The 18,166-nt window shown below is 40.7% G+C and overlaps 1 long non-coding RNA gene across 6 annotated transcripts in view; it reads left to right on the top strand.

The window, feature by feature from the left end:
• The window catches only part of LOC136100059 (uncharacterized), a 296,518-nt gene that overhangs the window by 255,230 nt on the left and 23,122 nt on the right, over positions 1-18,166 (top strand). For all 6 annotated transcript variants that reach the window (XR_011738055.1, XR_011738056.1, XR_011738054.1 and 3 more), the window contains one exon: positions 11,093-11,306. This is a non-coding gene — a long non-coding RNA (uncharacterized lncRNA). The remainder of the gene's footprint in view (positions 1-11,092; positions 11,307-18,166) is intronic.

The following is an 18,166-nucleotide window of genomic DNA, read 5'->3' as shown; positions in this document are numbered from 1 at the left end:
AAGTGTTGTGAAATCTCCAGGTGGTTTTGTCTCCCTTGTGCCCACAGTTGGTGCCTCCTGTACGTACCCCAGAATTCCCAAGCAGTGTTGTTTGCCATTGAATTGCACACAAACCAGGGCGGGTGTGCAGACAGACCCACGGGCCTTGCTGAACACTGTAGGTTGAGTTTGTTCTGTATTATTTTCACTTTGTATATATATCCAGACAAATACTTGTGGAAATCACTCAAGGCTGTTGAATTAATACCAGAATCAAACAACCTTTAAATTAATAGCGAGTAATTGGATGCATTGCAGACGCTAATTAAATCTTTAAGCAAAGCCGCACACCTGCCTGCTGGTGTCTGTCACCCAGAGAGCGCTTTCCGTACACATGTGACCGACTTGCTGACAGCACCATCTCAGAGACCAGCATTTTGTGTGAGGTCTCCTGGTTTTTCCAGACATCCCTCTGAATTTCTCCTGATCTCTTCTTCTTGAGAACCACCTTTGTCCGTGCAAACCAACTAGCTAGACTAAAAGATTTCTGCTTATAAGTCATCAGTTTATAAATGAGGAGGTTGCTACATCTTATGAACCAGTCTGGGGAATAGTATAATAATAGTAAAAGCAATTGTGATTGTGCATTCTGGAAGCCCTTTACAATCATGACCTACAAAAATGGGTCAACTCTGTGGCTCAGGAAATACATAAATGTTTTCCAAATGGTAACGTTAATACAGAGGAGGAATTAATAGTTAATTATAACCTTGCAGAGAGACCAAGCTGCTGTATAACTGTGGTAGAGAGAAAGAGATCTGGAAAGAACAGAGAGAGAAAAGGAAATGAAACAACTGCAGAGTGGAATTTTTCTTTCAAACTTTGCGAAGGTTATTTGTTATCCGCGAGGGTATGAGGGGAAAGATTACTTTAATGAATGTCATGTGCCTTTGATTTACCTACTTGGTTTTAGTCTTTTACTATTGAATTACCCCAAGAAAAGTCTGCTCAGGACAGCAGGCAGGAAATGAAGCAGCAACTAGTGATAAAAGAGGCTTTGGGGGAAAATACATCAAGGACCCTTCAGGAAGCAGTGCGATGTTCTTGCTTAAGAAATGTTTGCCTGCCTGGTTCCAGTGAGGTTAACAGCCTTGGTTTTGTTTGGTTTCTTGTTTGTTTGATTTCCTGCTGCCCTAGAAGGCTGGAGGCCAGAGCCGTGCTAAGCTGGCAGCTCAAGTGCAGCCAGGTTGGACAGATGAACATTGATAGGTGATGCTGTTTAGACAAACTTCATGGCTTTAATCCTTTATTAGTTTGCAAAGTGTTTTTAGATGATGGCGTAAGCTGTCATTTTGCAAAGTGTTATTTGGCATCACTTGAAGTGAACGTAACAAGCAGAGATGCAAAATGTAAATGTTGCTGGGTGGGCTTTAGGTTTGATTTGCTGATGGCATAGAAATGAGTACATGAGAAAGCTACAGATTTGGCAGAGGAGTTGTGACAGTTGTTAATGTTTTGGTTGCTTTCAGTTCATGCTGCATTTGAAGTGCAGCATGAATGAGCACCTTTCAAAAATGTTAAACCAGTGGATGGTTTTGAAGGGCTGCTCCATGTATTAAACCAGACCTTTATCTGCAGTGGTCCAAGTCTAGAATCTCCTCACGGCACAAAGGTGACAGCAGGATTTGGCCCTGTATTTTAAGAAACACTGCCGCATTCTTTATTTGCAATTGGCCCCAAAACCTGCTTCTTTGTGTCTGGGTGGTCTCCATGAACCACTAAGGACTTCAGAGGTGGTCCTCGTATTTGAGAGCCAGTTCTGCTCTTTCTGACGTACTTGTGGCAAGAATGTGACTTATTGACAAGGGCCACTGAAATCGAAGGAGCAAGAGTAGCACCCACCAGCTGCGGATGTGTCTCACAGGGCTGTAATAAATTTGTGTGTCGGTGTCATATGTGTCGCAATGATAAGTTTGATGCTGCAGCATTTAATAGTTCTCTACCAACAGTAAATCACATTTGTCTTCACACTGTGAAAGTAAATCAGGAGGAGAAAGTATGATGAGTATGATGTCCAGGAGTGTTTCTTTGCTTAGTAACAAGTAGGGGGAGAAATGCCAGTTATATTAGCAGTTCTGAAGTCTGTGACTCTAACACTTGATCGACAGGCTCTGTGAGCACTGCCAGGGTTTCCCCTTCTCCGGTCACAGATGTCCTGACTTATCTGTCTTAAATCAGAGCCGGTGCTCTAAATAACAGACTGTGTGTTTGCATGCAAAGTAAACGCTCTGAAGTGGATCAGAGGTGCTACAAAAGGGCAAAGTAGCGTATTTCAAAGAGAATTGCAACGGTAAAATTTTGTTCAGTTGGAGCATCTGACTAGCAGATGGTAAGGAATATATTGACAAACGTGAAAACCGTGTGGATGTGTCAGGGGAGCTGGTTACCAGCAGGTAAAGTGTGGGACTTCTGTAGCATAAACCATAATCCAGTCTCTAAAATAGTAACGATTGTGACGCGACCGTGAACATGAGAGTTGTTATGATCTCTGCACACAGCTCCAGCAGCTCTTGGCTGTCCAGGGCTACGAGGGCAGCAGCAGGAAATAACTGAGACTTTTTCCTATTGATACTTCTGATGTATCATCTTATTGATAGTGTCAGGAGAATGGTAGGGAAGGCCTGAGAGAAATGCACAAACACATACTTGCTGTAGCTTTTTCAACAGGTCAGCAAGCTAGAACTATGCTGAGCTTCAGGAATGACTTAAACTGGAGGAATTTACTATTTTGATTCTCAGAGGCCCTCTGTAGCATCTGGGCTTGGAACAGCAGTAGTAATGACAACTTTTTGGCAGGTATATATATATATCTATTTAAAAATCTGATAAATGCTTTTTTCATGTCTTATATCATCAGCTCTTGTTTACCCCAAAGAAGGTGGAATGTAGGGAAATTTGCTGATTTTAGGTCTTATTTCTTTAATGGCCTTCACAGGAAAGAGAACAGGCAGAGTGGCTGTAACGTTTAGCTTGTGGACAGGGAAAGCACAGGGAACTGTGCTTTTAATTATTGGTCGCAAACTGTACTTTCAAGGCCATTAAGAATTAGAGGAAAATTATATGTGCACAAAGCTGACAGCTCTGCTTGCAGAGAGAGGAGGTTGCGTAACTGGGCCAAGACAATGAAAAGCTGTTGTCGAAATTGAGTTCACGTGTATGGGGGGAATTGTATTTTCCAGTCAAAGATGTAAAGATATATCCCTCAATTACAGATGCATGTATGACAGAGGACTTGTTTTCATCTCCTCAGGAGTTTTATATGTCTTTGCCTTGAAGATTGTGTGAATAACTTCCAATGAATAGTTTTTCTGTTCCTGATGTGCCTGTGAACAGCCTACAGAACTGTTCATCACACCTGCGTGGAGCAGGGTGGCACTGCATCCTACTGAAATGCAGTTTAAGCCATAACCTAGAAATGTTTGGGGCTGCTGGAGTTGCCAGAGCCATTCTACCTGGGGACACCTTGGGAGCGAACCACAGAGTCTGGGTGGCGTTTCATTTCTCCTAGAATAGGTTAAGATTAATTGGACTGTAATTGGTGACCTGATCATGTGTGTAACATGATTGTGGTAAGAACATTAGGCTCAAACGTGACACATTCAGCTCACAAGAGGAGGGATGCAACTCTTCATATCATTAGCCAAACATCACACTTTATTTCCTAGAGTTGTTTGGGGTTTTTATCATGTTCCCCCACAAATGTGACAAGCATTAGAGTTTTCAAAAGCCTTTGCAAGTTTTTAGACATAAGAAAAGTTTTGGAAAATGAATGTCCAATGTTCTGTTAGAAAGAAGTGCTCCTGAGAAAGCATGAGGCGAGCCCTGGAAGGGAGGGGGCGAAAATGACAACAGCTGGAAAATTGTAGATAATTGTAATAGGAAACCGGCAAGAGGGATTAAAGCCAATTCCAGGAACATCTTGTGTGTTGAAGCATGCCTGTTATACGGTATATTCTTAGTTGCACTGGTTTTCATGAGCCATAATCACACACTTGAAGCTTTCAGAGAGTTCTTTCTTTGAAGTACTTTTCCATATCAGGTTTTAAAGAAACAAAACCACTCATATTGCTAGATTTTTTCTCCTTCCAGCATTGCAGCCTAGTACTGTCCCATCAATCCTCAGGCTTTTTACTTGTATCTGTGGCGTTTTGCGAGGATTTCACTGAAGTCAATTAAATTAATCTGGATTTACACCCACACTGAGAGACTGCAGAACAAGAATTGCTACATCTTATTTTTACGTGGTGTGTCTTTTCCAAATGCAGGCCTTGCCTACAAAGGTGTGGGGATATTTTTCAGGAAGAGGGTGTAGGACCAGGTGACTGCTGAGGTCCTGTCCAGCTTGAACTCCAACAGCCAGTCTTATCTTTCAGTCTTTTCTAGCTGAGCAATGGCATCTTGTCTGTCTGCTGTCGACTCAATCATTAGTGCAGAATAAATGTATTTCCTGTGTTTTCCAGTAATGGTCCAGCTCAAAGAAACATCTTTGCTTACTACTGTAAACACTGAGCAAGCAACACCTGGCTGGGTTAAGAGAGAAGACATAAGTCAACTGTGTAGTTCATGGAGCTCAGAAGGTAGGATGAGAGCAGAGGACTTTGGAGGTGATGTTAAGGACCCAGTGTCTGACATGGTGTGGGAAAGGTGATACACAGGAGAGCTAAAAATATTTTTTTGCAGATAAATATGGAACAGATATCTTGTTAATTATGCATCTTTTAAGCTTGGTTTGCAAATTGTCTTAATAGTATATAATCATGATTTAATTAAAGGTAAATTAGCATTTGACTTTGAGTTTTCAGTTGGATAAGTCTCAACAAGGCATTTCTGGCTTGTTGCTGTCATGGAGCTCATCTCTTTCACTGTGGTTTTTAGGTCAATAATGTGAGAGTGTTGGGCACCTTCTTTTTTTTTTTTCTTTTTGGTATAATTTTATTTTGTAAGACTTAACCTAAATCATGACATTAAGTAACATTACTGTCAGGCTGGTGAGAATGTTTTACTAGTTATTAAAAGCGTATGTGGTATTTTGCTCTTTCCTTCAGGCACAGCTGGTCTGTTGGTGCTCTGAGTGTCTGGATTTGTGCCCACAGAGTCTGTATTATTGAACACAGGTATTTCCTCATGTTGCTCAAGTCAGTTGATATTTGTGGCACAAGTACCTCACCTCAGCACTTTGGTGCAAGACCAACTGTGGGAGGCAAATCTAACATTTTGAATTTTATTTTATTATTTATTTTTTTAAGTTTTTCCAAAGTTGAAACAAGTCCAAACTATCTGCTTGTGCTGTGATCTTAAAAATTGCCTGTCTGGTGCCAGTACATGTTACAACCATACAAAATGCAATCTTTCTGAATCTGTCCCCATATTCGCTTAATGGCCTTCATGCCTGGCAATAAAGCCCCTCTGTCAGAATGCTCGTAAGAAGTGAATGCAAAAAGGAGATGAGAGCTGCAGTGAGACCGTTTAATAATCAAAATGAACTGGTTGAGCAGGAAAAGCACATTCTGGGTGTTGTTATGCTTTATTGTTTCTATGCTGCTACTGCTCCAATTCCACAAAGCTCTTGGGATTCTGTATAGTTTATAGTATATGACTCATTGGTCTTTTGACACTAATCTATTTGACACTTAAAGATTTTGATTTATACTTCCCTGGAGAAATGCATGTACAGATTATGGTTACAGGAAGAGTGAAGTGGCCCTCAAATTGTATTACCTTTAAAAAGTGAGAGAAAGTCTCTTCTTTAACATATTAAAGTGTTGAATAGCATAGCAATAATTCCAGTTACAAGACTCTTCAGAGCATGCCACTGTAGTTTACATACATCCAGAATGGAGGTAGTGAAGGTCCTTTTTACAAGCTATTTACCTTCCACGTAAATAAACCAGTAGTGAAACAACCAATATTTGAAAGTGCTTTATTTATAACATCTTATTGTAAAGTGTAGTTCCTGCTTCTCTTCAGTTTGGCTTAGCATGCAGGTAGGAATATTAAGCAGGGGGATGTGACCAAACTGCAACGTTCTTCCTTTCTTTCCGTCCGTTTTCCAAATATTATTGTGGTATTAGTGGCTTTCAGACCCTTTGGCCACTACCTTTTAAGAAGGGTTTGGTTTGCGTTATTTGTTAGTCAGCCACGTTTTATGGGAAGTGCCCCAAATACATTTACAAATAAATACCTGGAGCTCAGCAACAAACTTTGGCCAAGTTTTACTTAAACATTCTGTAGATTCAAAACTGGGAAAGGCCAGGGAGAGTCTACTGAGGATGACACATGGAGGCCGTGCCCAGGTAACTGCTGTGAGAGCTACAGTGTGGCAGGGAGCGATGTTATCTCCCCAGCAGCCCCCAAAAGCCAGTGGCCTTTCTGTTCCTCAGTTCATTACAGGAGCACAAAAGGAGACTGGGAGCTGGGCCGTGTGCGGACCTTACAATGGCCATCCTTTTCCTTTAAAGAAATGCATTCATCTGTGGATGATTAATTTTTTCCTCCGATGCGTCACTTATAGCCTCTGAGAGCGTTTTCCCCAGAAACACAATACCTACTTTCTTAACTGCACAAGTCGGTGGGTATTTAAACTTCACGGAGCCTGAGTAGCCCACAGAATTTCAATAGCCCAAAAGCAGTTGTTCAGTGTGAAGTCTTTGCTTTCACACTTTCTAATACTATGCACTTTGTATTGTTCATCAATAGTTTATCTCAATGAAATGGCAAGGAAAGACAATGTTGTTCCATCTCTAGAAGAGCTCTGTTGATAGGCAGCTAACAGTTTTTCCACTTATCTCCAGGTGTTTCAGAATTTCAAAATTGCTATAGAAAAGTGTGTAATTGTTTGGGCAAGAGTTTGTTGAAATTCTGTCAAAATGAGATAATTTTAATGAATATGGAGGGATGGCTGCAGTGCAACCTATATGAGTCAGTCATGCCAATGTGCTAACAACCTCAAATGATTATAAATAGCCTTTTAACAAGTTTAATTGATAGCTTCTCTCATTCTTGTGTTGTCATTCTCTATCTGACAATACAGAAGATCCTGTATTTTTATTTCTAAAGCCATTGTTCTATAGCTATCAATTTTTTATGGAGAAATGGGGTAGAAGAGGAAGGAAAAAGCTTCCATGGTTGCAAGGTAAGGTTTCGTCCATATGCGATACTGAATATATGGCCCGACCCTGTAGCAAAATTGTCAAAAAAAGAGCCATGTTTTGGAACTTGTCATAGGTGTGAATTCTCTGGTATTTCCTAATGGTCAGGGTGAGGCCGGGAGCATTTGGGCCTTTGGACTTGTATTCCAAATCCTGATATTTCACACACTTCAGGTTTGAATCAGGCAAATCTTCCTGATGGAAGCAATGCCACGTGATACATATTTTATACTAATGGAGATTTGAAGTCAAATGATTGAGAAGCAATTTATTACATCATCTTCAGATGCTTAGCAATTCAGAGAAAACAAGCTAGCAGGACGTTGTTCTGTTCAGTTGCTACATTTTGGGGAGGTCAGGTCACCTCTGTGTGCCTCAGTTTCCCCTTTCAACATGTCTCTGTTTCTGGAAAAAGGAAACTGTGGAAGTGTGAGGGCCTTGGCCTGTCGCTGTGGGTTGTGAAATTGTGGAAACTGATGGTATAAAAGATAGAATAACCTACATGTGATGGGGGACCTTTCATTTCACTAAATTTTCCAGCCTCTGAGGAAAACCTCTTTTAGAGATGGGGAGAGGGAGGTGGTAAAATGTGCCTAATTATATCTGACTGTAGTGGATGTGCTTCAGTCTGGGGCTCTCGTGTTAGTCTGGAGAAGTTGAAAAAGAGCCCATGGTTATTTTAAAATTAATTATCATTCTTCTGAAGTCACGCTGGAAAAAAAAAAAAAAAAAGAACAGCTAGGCAAAAACAGGCAATAAAATTACTCGCAGGCGAGGCAAAATATACCATATGTCAGCTACACCTTAAAGCCGATGGGGTGCCACCTTTGTTTTTCTCAGCGTGGTATTTTTGCTGAGGTATTACAGGACACCTTGTGCTTCCCACGGCAAGGCTCTGGCATTTGGAGGGCATCTGACACAACACTAACAGTACTGTACTGCCTTTTTTGTTTTAGCATTAATTCCTTATCTTACAGTTATATGCTCAGGCCCTTGCAGAGCTTGCAATTACAGGGTAAATATTTGAAGTTTTCTTTTTCATAATTGATCACCTGACTTTAACGTCTGCTGAGTACAGGAGCTGCAGGAGCTGGTGCTGTGGCTGTTCTCAGCAAGGCATCGGCTCAGCTCTCCTGGAATATTTTCCTCCTGACGTGTTCGGTGCTGAACATACGGGCGTTTGCTCCCTCGCAGCGTGAAGCCCGTGGCTGCCGAGCGCTTCAATGTGCTGCAAGTCATTTACACCATCTAGAAAATAGGCAGCAAAGCTTGCTGAGAGGTGCCCAAACAATTCTCCTGGCAGGGAACAGATGCGGCTCTAGCAGGAACAGGTGAAAATTTCCCTTGGGACATCCCTGGAAAAGGGGAGACTCAAAATTGGGTCTGGTATCCACTGTTGTAAATGTGATTGTGTGCGTGTGATGGCCCTGGGCAGGAGGTAGCACCATCCCCAACTACAATGCACTTAACCAAGAACAAGGGAGAAAAATTGGTTAAAGTGGTTTTTGCCTTTGAGAAAGAAAAGGAATTCTGCCCTAAATCCCTAGGGGTAGGGTGTTTTGTCATTTTAAAAGCTCTGTTTCTGTTCACTATTTATGTGACACCATCCCAGCCATTACACAGGCTGTCACACCTCAGGAGTTGCATTGTCCAAGAAGTTGTGTTGTAAAAAGGCACAGAAAAACTTTGCAACTCAGCCTATAATGCAGTAATGACACTGCTCCAATAGCAATGGGGATATTTTTCCTTTTTTCTTCTCGATCTTCTTTGCCCACACAGATAATAAACATAGAGAAAACAAACTGTTGCCTCCTGATGCAAATATATGACTTATAGAAACACAGCAAAAGCACGTATAGCGTTACTATGGAGTACTAATAAAATACTGGTTAGTGGGTTTTGCTATTAATGTACATTGTGTTGGAGTTGGAGCGGGGATTTCCCTGTTGATCTGTGTTACAAAGAACTGATCGCACCGCAGATGAGGAGCTAAAATTGTATTTTATAGTCTGGATCAGCAAATCTTTTCAAGTTCATTGATTAAAGCTCAGCAAAAAGTTATTTTTGGATGGCAAGCTAGGCAGTTCCAACCTCTCCCTGACTTTGCGTAGAAAACTTAAAGAAACCCAAAGGTTTTGCGTGACACAGCGCTTGATTCTGTAACAAAGGGCAGATGATTCGGTGCCCTTTTCCTCCTTGCACTTGCTACAGCTCAGATGGAGGGAGCAGCTCCAGTGTTCTTCCTGAAAGGATGTTCCCAGAACCAAATAGCAGGAGAAGAAAAGGGAGGAAAGTCTGAGCAGGCACCTGAGTAGGTCTCCCTTTGCTCTTCCCCTTTGTGAAGACCCCGGGGGAAGAAATGGCGGGAAAATGGAAATGGTGATGTGATAAGTAAGGCTCTGTTAGACTTCATGAACGGCCTGGCTGCTGTGGTAAAAGGGCAACTGGAGAGCTCTTGCAGAAAGGGAAATCTGAAATTCACAGATGTTAAAAGCTGGTGAGGGCTCCACAAAAGTTAGATGCGTTGTAGCAAATTCAGCAAAGTTGAGAACAATGTTTCAAGTAGGAGCTGGAAGAGAAAACATTTAAACTGACCATAAACCTCTATCACTGAATCTGTCTGTGAACTGGAGGGGCAGACAGGGAGACGGACAAAAAGAGGGAGTGAAAGCATTTTATGAAGGCTGGAAACTCCTTTGTAGAGTGAAGCTGCTCTTTTGTTCCCATCTTGCTTTGGGCGGGAACTCCAGCCAAGGCTGTCGCAGGCCCTCACCTCACAACCGCCTCAGTCCAGCCAGGATTTACAGTTGCTCTCGAAGTATTTGTCTTCTGGCTTCAACTGAGAGAAAATATTCTGTGTGACTTTTGGTTTCTGGGTGGTTTTTGTTGAGCATCCTCTAAGAATGATTATTTCTCCTCATTTGTCACCTGACAGGAGTCCCCTTCCCTACAGGTGGGCCCAGGAGCATGATGTGCGGCTCCCTGGGATCAACCAGGGAACTTACCATTCATTGTATTAGTTCCAGGCCATTTATTTTCTGAAAAAAAAAGGCGGAGACATTTAAGAAGATCAGTTACCCTCAACGGTATTTTAAGGTTTTCTTTCTGTAGCTAATGAGCAGTAGACAGAAATCTGAAAAGGAAGCTAGTTATCAGAGTGCTGTTGAAAGCTACATTAAAATGACTGAATGTCTAACAATGAAAGTAACTATATTGCATATAATTAACAGAAAATTCTTAACAACTGGTATTACTGTTCATAGGAAGACGATTTGGTTACTTATTTGACTTGAGTCAAATTTTACATGGCTGAAGCAGAATCACATCTGATGAAAAAACACAGCTTTATATCCACAATTTCTACCTGAGAAGTTTCTTTAGCATCACTGTTGTATGAAACACATGTACAGCCTTTGTGTAACACAGAGTTGTGACTAATGGAAACAAGAAAATTCAATATGTGGATGCTTTATAGTTGCCATTTATATATGCTGTTAAATACAGTATCCCAAATCATGAGAGAATTTGTCCAAATATGCAGAACTAGCAGCTGACTTCCAGTCTTTACCTGTTGGAGAAGATGCCTTCTCAGGTATTTGCTATGCTGTATTGAACTTGGTAAATACTTTGAAATAATTCTTATTGCTAATTTTGGAGGTTCAGAGCCACTTCTCATCAATTCCATCATGTGAACTATGGAACTTATTTGTGACAGAGATCATCCTAAGGGTGATGTTTGTATTTTATACCAGCTCGATCATGGATTTGGGTTACTCAGCTGCCTCAATATTGAGCTTCTGGGTAAAATGCTCCTTTTGCTGTGCCCACTGATTTTTTTTGAGATACTTTCATTGCAGTGGATTAGCTGGTAAGTCTCTTATTTACTCAGGCCTTCTTCCTTGCAGTAACAGCCCTGCCATCTACAAACCAGCTGACAGGAGATTGATTTCTGAGATGAACTATCCAACACCGATAAACATCTCTGATAAATCCCTGCTATTTGCTGTGTGATCCTGGAGAAGAGAAAGGATGAACATCAGAACCTGTCCCACCCTGACCACCGAAGGGCTGTTTCCCAGAAGATGGAGCTCTTTCCCCGAGACTGTTGATGGAGACCTGGTAAGTTCAATATCATATAATATTTGAGAATTCTTGTGGATTATTATTCTTAGCTGAGAGAAAGAAGAGAAAATTAACATGTTGACCATTGACATTTTATTGTGAAAGAAAAGTATTTATTTTTTTCCTTAGTAAACGACACTTCCTAACAATAATAAGAGGACATGAAAGTCAGTTCAGTTATTAAAGAGTCCAGATACCAAACTTTTTCCTTTGCAGCAACATATGACTCCTTGGCAGACTTGGGTATATAAAGCTTTGCAATTTTCTTGGGTTTATCACTTGATTAGAAAGTTGGTTATTTGTCTTATTGACAGCAGCCAGTCCCTTTTTGCTGGAAGCAAATCCATTAACTCCTCTCTGGGGTAGAGAGGGATATCTGTTTCTGCTGTACTTGAGTTTCCTCCTGTGCATGATAAGACTGAGAAGGTTTTCAAATTTCCACATTGAAAACCAAGTTAAAAAATAATGAGCATAGAAGATTGAAAGAAAAACATGGCTGTTGATTCTTCCTAAAGTAAGGATGGTTTGTGGGAACCCACAAACGGTGTAGAAGGTGTCCCTTGTGTTGGGAAGAGCAGCAGAGGCCTTCTGGAATTGGGTGCTGAAGGAAATAATAAGTACATTTATAATATTCATATGTGGCTTTAGTGTCTGATCTTCTTCCCTTTAAAATCACTGTTCACCCTGCCCCTCCTTCCCTTCCCTGCTCGTCCCCAAATCTGGGCTACGCATCTTGGTCTCTCTTAAGCCTGGACACACAGAGAAGCTCCTATGGCAACTGGACAAAACTATTGTTTTGTCAGTGTCTCAGCTCCCACTGTTTTGGATGTTATGAACATTTAACTTTTCATTTTATTACTGTAGATCAGATATTTGTTTTTTACAGCTCGCATGTGTGTTATCTAAACTGCAAAAAGAGATTACGAAGGAGGGAAGTTTTATAAGCACTGACGTGGTTGTCATGACTACCTAAGCCACTTTGCTCGTACCATACAAGTCTTTCACTTTATCTTGTCTGGCTTTTACACAAACAACTTTTTTTTTTTTTTTTTTTAATGAGAAACTGAAGAAACAGGGTTCAAGAAACATCTATAAGCCTAAATATGAGTGGAGAGGAGGTTGTAGCATCTGGTTGAAGCGAGGGCTCTCTTTTTTCCTTCGTTTGCCCCTTCTCTCAATCAAATAGCATGTGTGTGAGAGAGGCAGCTCAAACTGTCCTCTGCTTTTGGCTGAACTGACAAGATGTGAAGTCCTGGCGATCAGGGCTAGAAATGATGCAGTGAAGCAGGCTGCTCTGACTTACTGTGGGCTGCAGGTGTCCTCCATGAAACTGTCAGCACTATGAAGTTTGAATTTCTTTTTTTTTGTTGTTGTTGTTTCCTTCCCATTTTTCCTTTGCGCTAATGGTGATACTTGCGATTTGCAAAGCGTCCCCATCTCTTCAGCATCTGATTTTCTCACTGGATGCAAAGTAGGTGGATCTGCCTTTCTCTTTGCCCAGCTAGAAAACAAGAAGCTGAATGTAGCAGAGGTCCAAGGAGATTTTACAGGATGCTGTAAAAGTTTCCATGTGCATCATTTAAATCAAGGAGAGGTTGTGAGCTGGTATCAAGCTGCACATATGCCGTATTCACTGAAGTCTGCTAGAACCAAACTCCCCTAAATAATAATTTCCACGTCTTTGCGAGTTCTTCAGTTTTACTTCACTGGTGGCCCAGAAAGACTATTACCTTGACCAGAAGAGAGTTTTAGCTGCGTTGGTCCTTCATGTGCAGCTCAGGCGAGAGTTTGGTTTGGTTTGGTGTTTTTTTAAGGGAAGGGTTTGCTGAGTGACAGGCTCATGGATCATTTGCAAGGGAACAACCAGAAGTAGGAGTAGTGTGAATCTAAATGTTAGCATATTCCTGATGCTTTATGTCAGGCAAGATGATGAACATAAACCTGATAGGTAATAAAAATGAGAACAAGGAAGAATACCAAATGTGTTTGAGAAAAAGAAGAGATGTAACATGCCATGGGCACAGGGTCTCCAAAACAACAAGGGTCAGTTGAAGATAAAGTTTTGTTGCTAGGAGACTGTAACGATGAAATAGAAATGCTGATTATTTGGCATACTTGAGAGATGATGAAAAAAGACATCTCAGTGTCTGTGTTATGTCAAAAATATAAAACAACGCAGTTATTTTGGAAAAGCCAAGTACAACAATACCAATCCAAACAGCAGTAAATCCAACCCCAGTGCAAGTGGTCACAGTCTGTGATTTAAAGTTTGATTACCAGAATATAGCTGGAGTTAATAATTTAGATGGCCCAGCAGTTAAATCCTTGGAGGAAGGGAGGTTTAATGTGTTCAGCTGTATCATTCTGTTAGCATTGAATCAACTCAAACCTGCTGGAGAGTGGGGAGCTCAGGTGCCAGGAGTTCACATATCCTCTATGTACACAGCTTTGTGCTTTCCTGAGGACCCAGAAACTTCTGAGGAGAGATGTTACAGTATAAAAAGCATTTTAAGTTCCAGATGGGCATCAAAGAGAAAAGTTAAGAAAGAAATCTGAAAGACATCAATTTAAAGGAAATAAAGATAGAATTTCAGAAGATACAGGTCTGGTCATTAAGTTCTTTTAATGATAACAGGAAAATAATAACTTGCAAAAAGGGAACTCTCTGTTAAAAATCTCTTTTATGTTCCTCTGGAAGGGCTGTTATGTTCAGAGAAAAATAAAATATAGTTGTCCACCATGGTGAAGTAGGTTTGCATTCCCTGTTGTCATTTTATTCTTAGGAAATCTGGCAAATACCCGTGTAAAAGAAAACATCTGTAAAATGCTTCTGTAGCTAGTGGGGATACAAAGGAAGTTTTGAGTAAAACCATTCACGAAGGAAGTTTTGAGTAAAACCATTTTCATATGTTTATCTACTTTTAAGTCAGGTGTGGTGAGACTCTGGGGTTGTGAAAGCTTTTGCAACTCCTAAGAATTTGTAGACTGTAATTGTAGACAACAATGATATTGTAATAAAATCAATAATTTATGCTAAGCATACTTTAAAATTGCAAAATGTAATTCAATTATTTTGCCAGTGGGGAAATGGTGAAGAAATGAGTTGTGCTTGCTTAACCTGATTTTTGTTTCTTAGCACGAGGTTTATAATTACTTTAAGGAAGCAAATTATTAGTTTTCATTAGCAGTAATTGACCAGTAAACATGATAGTAACGTATTTTCTCTTGGAGAACTCTACTAGTAAGTCTGTAGTTTAAGAGCTCTGACCAAAAGCACCACACAGAGTGGTTCTCAGCGATCTCATCCCTGAGACTAGCTGTCCTTAACATAATGCATACACTTACTATAAACTGCAGGTCCACCTGGGTCGGTGTCTGAACGCTGTAGGTTGCAGAGATCCAAGCGTTAGCTCAGAAATGCATTTCCCAAGCTGTGCTTACACATCTTTCTAACACCCCAGCAACTGCAGAAGGTTTATTTATGTAAGTCATATCACTCCCATCGGATGCTGGTGTGTACAGAAGGGTATGTGATGGTGTCTTTGAGCAGGAGGCTTCCAATTCCCAACCAAGCATCTCAGCTGTTAGGTCCCTCTGACTCCTTAAATGTTGTTCCGCAGCATTTTTCAGGAACGCGTGTGATGAGCTGCTGTTGCTGTTCTGTTGATCGATAGCAGGTTAAAGACAACCTGTCAGGCTCGGCTTCCTTGAAGAATGTTAGAAGCTGGGAACTACCAGGGGCTATTTGTCACTAGGTATTTGCTCATGTAAAAGACTGCTGATACCTGCTTCCTATTCAAATCCTGTAAGCGCTAAATAAAGCTGCCATTTCACCTGCCTTGGAAAAATCATACCACGTCCTCAGAGGAATCACTGGGATTGCTTTTACAACCAGGAAAAGCCGTCCTGGTGCAGAGTCAGTAGGGAGGGCCCAGTCCTCTGCACATGATGAGCAACATAATCAGTTCTGGAGTGACTCAAAGCTGACAAATACTTGCTCACAGTCATCAAGCAATTTTAAAACCCTAGAGCTCGTAAGAAGTGAAGTTTTCTTCGTAGGCAAATATCAGAATGCATCTTGGAGAACGTGCTCTGAGTATCTCGCTCCTAAGTAGGTAGGTAGTGAGAAGTTACAGAAAAAGCAAATAGGGGAGACAGGCAGAAATCACCAGGGAATCATAGTTGTCTGTTTGTTTTACTCTCAATTCAATTGTATTTTGCCATGAGGAGACAACAGGAAAATAAACAAAGTTATCACCCAGGAAAGGACAATACCAATTGATTAGTACATTGTGTTGCAGCAATATCTTCATTGCACTGGTAGATGACAGAAATAATTCGTAATGAGAGTTTTCAGGGACACGCTTTGCTTGCAAACTCAGACATTGCTAATCATTCACACAGTCAACAGATTAGCAATGTTCATGGAGCAGCCAACGATCTGCAACAAATAAGTACATTTTCTCAGGGTAAAAAGACAGGCTGAGGATTACAAGGACCTACACTCTTTATCTCCAGACAAGCCTCGTTTCGGGTTTCTTATGTCTTCTTAAAGGCTTGGAATAAATAACATATTGATTTCCCTTAAAACGTAAGAATGCGTTCACTGTTAAAGCATTCATGCTGCTTACAAAAGAATGGAGATTATTTTGCTTTTAAGCCTTCCTGTGTCAACGTGAAAAGATATCTATTCTACCAAATTTGTCCCTGATCTTAAAGATTTCCGAGAAGGATTATATATGTATTTATACTCACTTAACCTGTTCCTACAGGGATTGTACTTCTCAGCTACTAACTACAAGGGAAAACAAATTTGGAAACTGCTTGTTCATATCACTATGTACCAAGGCACATATGTAGATGCAGAGGAAGGCCCTTAAATTGGGGTCAGCGAAGGGGTTTGCTGGAGCTCTTTTTGCTGCTGAACCTGCACTTTCAGCTGTCTTTTCTGTCAGTGCTGCCTCTGAGACCAAAGGATATATGTGTGTGTGAAGGCATGTAGTATATAGTCTCTATCTCTATATATATTTCATTATGTAGTGTATGGTTTCTTAGTGCTGAACGCTCAACCTATCCATAACATCTTGCTGCAGTTAGATGATTGGCAGATAAACTCTGTTTCAAGTGCTCGATTCAGCAGAGTCATGAAAGATCCTCTCAGGAGCTGACCCACTGCAAAATGTATCCTGAGAGAACAAAATAGATACGGATCACCCGTGGGGAATTAATTGATCAAAAATAACTGCTTTACTGGAAGAGGTTGTTGAAGCTCTTGCCACTTAGGATTTGCTTGAAGTCTGAGTTTTCTTTCACTTAAAGCCATATTGCTGATGATCTGCCCCAAATCTGATTTGCCCCATCCAGACCAAAATAGGGTGCACTCAGCAGGGGGAAAAAAGAAAAAAAATAAACCTAGGAAGGCATCATTAACAGTATTTATCCTGTGAGTGAGATGCTTGGTCCTCAAATAGAGATAAGCATAATATATGCTAATACCTTGCTAGTTCTAGCATTTTGATTTTCAAAAATTCTCTGTAGCTGGAACATGGCCCGCCACATCTAGAGCTCAATTGTTGCTTGTAAGCTGCTTAAATATTAAATGGTTATTGATTTCTTATTCTGGGGAGCTCAATAGTTTAAGCCAATTGAAACCTTTACATAAAAGACTCAGTCCTTGACAAAACTGGAAGTGATGAGGTTTGAAGAAAAAATATATTGCAGAAGAACTTTAGTCAGGGTGGAAAAAAAGAAAAAGAATGGACATTAGCACAACCGATGTGTTGCTTAATGCTAAAAAAAAATAACCTGAAAGTCATGGCTTGAGTGGGTCTGTAGCTTTTTGGGGACCAAATGCAGGTCTCAGTGGCTGCAACAGTAGAGGAGTTTGCTTTCATAGGTATTCCTGCTAAAAGAATTTGTTCTGCAGATAAGCAAACTGATGGATTTCAAAATAAGGTAGTTCCTGACTCAGAGACTGGAGATAAAGGATGTTACCTTCTCCTGTAGGTCATGTTCAGCCGATTTGTCACTTGTCTGTATGTATAGTGGGTCAGAGTCCCGCTCACATACTATCATTAAAGGAATTTTCCTCTGTATTTTTCTCTGGCAACATACTCATTCCATAGCAGTATGTCCAAACCCAAGGTTCATGTTCAAGTGTTGAATAGAGAAGAGCCCAGTTTGCAAAGTGGATTTAAACTTCTTCAGATTTTGAGAAGGTTCTGGTTTGAATTAATTTCTCTTCACTGTCTGTTTCAGGTTACAAAATCTACACTGTATACCTTTATTTTCCCACGTGACTTCAGTCGGGTCTGGGTTTGATGTTGCTCTCTGGGCTATATTTTTCCTTTCTTTTAAAACTGTCAAACATTTTAAAAGGAGCAAGCCCTGATTAATAATTAATTTGCTTCAGCAAACAGATCTGACTGGGAGGTTACCTTGGGCTAATTCTGACTCGTATTCTTAGATGCACAGGAAGTGTTCTCCCTCTTTGGACGCTGATGTTACATCTCTTTAGCCACTTACAAAATAAAGCTAAGTGAATTAGTATTGATTCCCTTACTTGGAATAACAGGAATGCAACCTAATCGCCTCTCCAAATCACAAACGCATCCCTGACTGAGGATGGTGTGTAAAAAATGGATGGAGAAAACAGGAATTTTGTGTTCCTTAGGGTACCCAGGCTCCAGGCCAGGTAGGTCTTGCTCCCCACCTGCTCAGTGAGAAATATTTTTCATATTATCGTTGCTAGATACAAAAAGCAGTTTTTCCATCCATGTCGCATGGTTTCTTGAATTACGTTTTGTTGTTATATTGACAACAAAATTTAATATATTACAAGTTTCACTTTCTTAGCA

The sequence above is a fragment of the Patagioenas fasciata genome, chromosome 3, assembly GCF_037038585.1.
Source record: "Patagioenas fasciata isolate bPatFas1 chromosome 3, bPatFas1.hap1, whole genome shotgun sequence".
Lineage (NCBI taxonomy): Eukaryota > Metazoa > Chordata > Aves > Columbiformes > Columbidae > Patagioenas > Patagioenas fasciata.
This window is presented reverse-complemented; position numbering and strand designations above follow the sequence as displayed.